We start from the raw sequence: 6,413 nt of genomic DNA, 5'->3' as shown, positions 1-6,413 counted from the left end.
CATAAAAGCCTAAAATTCCAGGCAGCAATCTTGGTTTGCTTTTTTTTTTTTTTTTTTTAGCTTGCAATGCATTCTGGGATTGCCTTCTCCGTGAAGGACTCCTGCAATGCCTTATGCTCAGAATTTGGCTCAAGCAAAGTATCTTACCTTTTGGAACAGGCCTTAAAGTGCTCCCTACTTAGGCAGCTCCCTAGGTTTTGGAACAGAGCCTGTGTTTCTTGTACATGAAAAACATCACAAAAGCGTTTATTACAAATATTCTTGGCTTAATATATCACACCCTGTGATACATGATAAAACATGTTTCTCAAAGTAGCAATTAAACAGACATCGGTGTGTGTCTCAATAAATGTGTCTGCCATTTTTAATTGCCTGCATTTGTTTACGCCTCACCTATACCACCTCTTGGCGTAATCGTACACCAAGCATTTTACAGTCACAAAGGAACATCTTACTTCCCTGTCTGAGGATTTTGCAAATCAGAAAATATGTAAACAAATCAAATAAGATCAACAAAAGTCCTTCTATCTTACCTAGCGACCAAAGGACACAGCCGTTAGCCCTTGTGACTGTCGGATCGCAGGAGGTAAAGGGGCAAATCAATTAGCCTGCTGAACGCCTCCCACTGCGTTATGGTTGCCAAGGCCATATGTGATTACGATATTTGCTGAAATCATACACCGAAAATGCCTATCGATAATCTTGCGTTAGATCCACCGAAACGGGCTGACTGTTTGGCACAAGCTCAGCGATTGAGAAATTGGTACGTAATCTTGTTTTCATTTTAATTTTCTCTCCTCCTTTCTGTCGCCGAGTCCCTGAGTCTGGTGCCAAGAAAGGGGCAGTGCCTGTATGCCAGGCTGAATTTCAATGAACGGAGAAGAGGGTGGTGGGTAGAGCACTGAAGGGTGGGGGATGTTGGCAGAGGAAGAGTAAGAGGCCACAATTAAAAAAATAAAATAAAAAAATAGGGAACCTAGTAAAGTAGCCTTCGCAACATAAACGAGGAAACTATGTGATACGGTATGAACAAACAATAAAGGTCTTTCATTTTTACTATTGATAGTAACTGTCGCTATCTATCTCATCTGTAATCTTTTGTTTGAACAGCTGTAGATCAGCATTCCCACCAGTGGTGAGTTCTAGCATATTACTCGCAAATTAACCTCTAGTACAACTGTTGCACAAGATTCTTAACATGAAACATGCCATATTTTTTTGTATGAATCATTGTACACAGGATATAGCGTAATATTTCCCCGAACTACATTTAGCAAAACTTTTCTTCCTGTTCCATTCACTGTACCTGTGACATTATTCCTCAGTTTTTCCTTCCACACAGCTTTGCCACTGCTTAAAAAAGTTAAGCCATAGAAAGCTATAACTCTTCAAAAATGTCATTAATCATTCTGCTTATGATCTCCTGTCATCAACCTATAGCAGAGAGAAACGCCCTTAAAGCAAAAATAGCAGTCCCCAAAAAACAGGAAGTTGGGCTTGGCTTGACCTTGGTTGACTCTGTCACGCGGTCTCCGGAGAGCCTGCTGTTACTCATCGAAACTCGACGATAAGGATTCTGCCTTGCCTTATTTATACAAAGAACTTGCAGATTAGAGTTAGATCTCTGCCCCCGTCTGGGGCTGTGTAACTAATAGGCTGCGAGCATATGCTGCGTGTCTGTGCATTTGGAGGGCAAACAGCAGTGTTTTCTCACCTGCAGTGAATTTTCTGCTTTCGGTATAAACACTTCATCCAAATAAAACTTTCAGTTTGAAGTCAAAATACTCTGTGATTACAAAACTGGTGTTGTATTCTGTCTATTCTAGCATGAGGTCGTAGACTTGATTGTGTATGCAGTGAAATCTAAGTATTTTTAGGGTTAAACTCTGTTTGTTTTGAAACTTCCTGTTTGCTAATGTGGGGTCGGTGCCCAGAGTGCATCTGATTGTCAGCTACAGTAAATGTAGGAGGGAGCGGGCTGTATGGGAAAGGGGGGGGAAGGGAGGGAGAGAGAGAAAATATGATGCTACATGATAAGTTCATCTGAAGAGAACAGGGGGTGGAGGAAATACTCTCCTTTCCTCCCTCCCTCGCTCCACTTTTTTCCTGTTGCCATCTCTTCTGACTCTGAGCAATAAAAACATGTATACACAAACTTTTGTGCCCCTTTAGCGAGTCTCTCGGTTATACCTTACAAAGCAGTAAATTACCTGCCCTCCTTCCTTATGCTGACGAGTAATAAAGCACAAAAAAGAACATTATCAAAGAAAAATCCTTGCTCTACAGCTAAATCAACAAACATCAGCACATCATGTGCTATTGCAATCTAACAGCACCATTTTACACAGCTTTTACGCTTTTGTTTGCATGCGAAGAGCCGATCTGCTGTTAAATAAGGATTTGTTCATAAAAAAGGTTTGCTGTTATTTGAAAAAGACTGCATTTAAAAAAATCCCTTTAAGTAAAATACACTTAGTACAGTAGTACACAAACACGTGGCATGTCGACGCCATCTTGAGAGCTTTTCTTTGTAATTTTTTAAAGACGTAACTTAGATTTAAATCAAGTTCATCAATGCATTTTCAAATTTGGTACCATTTTGTCCAAGTTATAGTAGCCTTGTAACAAAAAAGATGTCACCACCTCTTTTCTAAGGAAACCAGATCTCGTTGATTGTTCACCCCGTTTTAAAGGAATTTACTGGGAATTTGACAAAAAGGCACACAATTGTATTCTGTCTGTAATATTTGATCAGTATTTTGTTCAGTTACTCCTGCATAACAAATGTCATTTAGTGAGCTATTTTATTTAATTATTTTCTTTCCCAAACTAGCCCCACTGTTTTTTTTTTTTGTTTTTTTTTGCCATTCATGTCATTTGCAATGCAAACGCAACAGGAAAAAAAAACAGTCAAATACAAACAGTACAAGCCTACGTTTTGAAAGAATACCTGCTGAATATAAAAATAAGTCCTTTGATCATATCTACCAATGCCAAACAAGTGACCGAATGCTCTCGTGTATCTCGTATAAGTTTATGCTTTCTTAAATGTACTATTTCTGCCAGCTGAGTCCTCACTGGCACTTTCTTTTTATAGAAATATAAAATACAAAACTGACCGTAAGATTTTTGTACAGAAATTTGAGGGATGTACAACCTATATTTTACTTAATGGGAATTTATAGGCCATTCACGAAACATTAGCATCACATCCAAGTACATCAATGTGTTAATTTTCCTTCAAAAACATTAAGGTAGCACCCAAACACTATTTGGATGTTCAAATGAATTCAAATCCTTAAACAAACTCAAACCCTAAAATTAAACGCACAAAATGACCCAAAGCTAAAGGAATGTACATGCTATCTGAAGGAACGCGTACCTAATTGTGAAAATAACTTTATATTAACAAAAATAATTTTTTTTTAAATAGCTTCGAGCCTAAAAACATTTATCAAATGTACATTAACAATTCATTTGTTCTAAAGTCGTTTAGTGTAGTAGAAATGGCAGAATCCGAGGCATGGACTCAGACACGTTTACAAGAGGAAGACAACAGTGAACAAGAGAGCCAGAGCTGCTGGGTAAAAGAATCGACAATGATGCTTTAAGAGAATTTCTTAAAAAGTAACCAAATAATCTATGGGACATTCCAAAGTACGCAAGCGAGAAAATAAATGGAATACCTGCAGCCTAGAGGCTTCAACGTCAAAGAACACAAGGCAGGGTCATGGCGCCGGGAAGAGTAGACTCATGCACATACTACGCCTATCTCGGGGGGAGAGACCTAGAAACGTGCTACCACCAAACATGCTCTTCCACGGGGTTGTGGCTGAAGAAAGAGCACGTACAGCGGCCTCCGTTTAACCCGCCTCACCACGAGCTCTTTCTCCCTGCCCACTTTGGCACAGGATGCGAAGTGAAAGACAGAAGCTGAGAGAGGGAGAGAGGAGGTGGAGAATGTAAGGGAGTTTGAGTAACGTAAAAGAAATCAGAGATCAGGAAGAGAGGGTTTGGCATGCAGAAAATCACAAAGTGCCCATAAAGGTACAGTTATTGCTACCGTCCGTGTTAAACTAGCACGCAAAACTTGACAAACTTGTTTTTATGGGAATGTGAGAAGGTCAGGTTGTACCCCTCTTTCTCCTAGTATACAGTCTGGAAAATAAGGACTCAGAATTGATTATTTAAAGAAAACTCTTGATCAGCTGAACGGGTCCCGACTAACACCAGATGCAGAACAGGTTAATAATACTTACGTGATTTTTCATGCCCTTTACGCAAAGCATGTGACCAACCCCTTCGGCATTTAGTCAATGCTTTCGGTGGTTTCTCAAGGAATTATAAACCCTCCCAAAAGAAGCGCAAGAGGACAAAGAGTTGATTTTGCTTGCCCCTGAGAATGCAATGATTGCCTTTGTCAGCATTTGGCATCTGTCCCAGGTAGTTTGAGCCTTCCAGTTATAGTCCTCGCTAATCATTACACACATCCAGAGGCTGTTCTGCCACCGCCTGCGTTTTGGATTTCTTTATCAGGGAAAGATGACATGAGTGGTCCGCTGTACTTCCTCAAAGGGTCTTGAAAGACACTACACTCAGTTAATCTAATTTGCCTGACTGATTCATTTGGTTTTATTACTCAACTTGTGTTTAACATCATCATCCATGTTGCACTTTGCATGCAGTCATTTAGTTAAGAGTAGCGAAACGCTATGCAAATAAGCACTGAGAAAGTTGTTGCGATTTTCAGTGGAGTCGTAATGCTAAAAGTTTGTCAGGTCCTCAAGTCCTTACCATGAAAGAGGAAGTGACTACAACATGTCATTCGTTGCAGTCGTTGCAGACTTCACATGGTCTTCTTCCTGTGCAAGAATCTGTGATGTAAAAAACAGGAATACTCTTTATAGGACGCTAATGGCATCTTGTCAAATGAGTCCACATTTGTCCCGTCTGCTTGCAGGCAGTGTCTTGGGCAGCACAGTGCGTGACGTCACAGTTCTTTTGTTATTGATGCATTTACATATTTCTCATTTACTGAACTCGTTGAACTCTTCACTTCCTAGCACATCCGTTCCCCGTTCAATCCTCCCAGAGAGAGAAAAAAAAATCTCTCTTTTAAAAATCTTTTTTCGAATGGCACCTTGCCAAAGTAGGGGAGCGTGAAAGCACAGAAGGAAATCCTTGATGCAGTGCCTTAGTTGCAGACGCTACAAAGATTTATTTTGCTCTTTTTTTCCCCTCTCCTACAAATTTGCTCCCCTTGTCTCTTCCTGTCGAAGTGAGGGGAGGCTGTAAAAAGTTTCAGCTGCGCCGGCAGAGGCTGTCTCATTTGGCAGCGGTTCAAAACAGCATTGCTTGCTTCCAAAAGCCAGTCTGCTTGCCAGCCGGGTGAGTTTGAAAAGGCCACGCTACACTCCGCCCATGTTTGGGAGAGCGAGAGAGAGAGAGAGAGAGAGAGAGAGATGGGGCAAAGCTACGCACCACAGCTCAGCCCTTCCCACTCTGCCTTACTTGGCAGAGCAGCTTTTTTACAGGATGGGGGAATCTAGGTCAGACCCTGTGTGCCTGTTGTGGGACAGATCAGAGCACCTTTTCATGTGTGTGAGGTGTACACCTCCCTCAGCACTTACCATTTCCTGCACATGCCATCTAGTCAACTAAAAGCAGGATCCTGTCCGGGTCCGGTTACTCCTGTACAGTAAAGTGTACCTTTCAAAACACCCTTGGCCCACCTGTGCCTAAGCGCTTTCAAAGAAGTGTCTGTGCTCCTGAGTTTTGTGTAATGCATGTGCCCGGAAACACTCAGATGGGATGGGCTGTGATGCCTGTACGCTGATTGTTTTTCTGCATGTTTGCTTTGGGTCTGTGGCCCCGGAGTCATCTCACTTTCCAACCTGAACTGTTGACATTGGCTTGGTGCACTCCACAGGTGTTAGCATTGCGTAAAAAAAAAACACTGAGCACTGCTCAAAATGACTGATGGAAGGTCTGAGCAGCTGACTGTCACATTCATGTTTCGGCTCCACCTGCAGAGCTTGTTTAGAAGGCTTGTTCCCTTTTTTCCAGATTGTTCGTGTTACTTTCTGTGGGGCCGGTGCTTTTTGAGATTGGGGAGGCACAGATGTCAGTTAACAATGATAAAATGTGTTGGTCTATGCAAATATGTATATATGTTTTTATTTTGGTGTCTGCTGTGCTGTTCCCCAAAGCTGCTATTCAATGTAAAACTAAACAGTGAAATTAAGTAATGACTTGTATTTTTGCAATGTTTATAAATGTTAAATGGCAAAAGGCAAGGTTTTGAATTGTAAACTACATGCTACAATTTCTACTAACTGCATCTTCATGCAATCTGTTTATGACGTTTCCAGCACTGTCAGCACCTGTTCACAATAAAACGAATGTTCAGTGTG

General features: G+C 41.2%; 1 long non-coding RNA gene across 1 annotated transcript in view; it reads right to left on the bottom strand.

Annotated features, from left to right (window-relative positions):
* The window catches only part of LOC107707387 (uncharacterized), a 9,277-nt gene extending 5,272 nt beyond the window's left edge, over window positions 1-4,005 (bottom strand). The window contains exon 1 of the long non-coding RNA XR_001636254.1: window positions 3,687-4,005. This is a non-coding gene — a long non-coding RNA (uncharacterized LOC107707387). The remainder of the gene's footprint in view (window positions 1-3,686) is intronic.
* Window positions 4,006-6,413: the final 2,408 nt, after the last annotated feature.

This window comes from Sinocyclocheilus rhinocerous, unplaced genomic scaffold (genome assembly GCF_001515625.1).
Source record: "Sinocyclocheilus rhinocerous isolate Xijiao unplaced genomic scaffold, SAMN03320098_v1.1 scaffold625, whole genome shotgun sequence".
Classification (NCBI taxonomy): domain Eukaryota; kingdom Metazoa; phylum Chordata; class Actinopteri; order Cypriniformes; family Cyprinidae; genus Sinocyclocheilus; species Sinocyclocheilus rhinocerous.
Note: the sequence above shows the minus strand (reverse complement) of the source record. Positions and strands in the feature narration are given on the sequence as shown.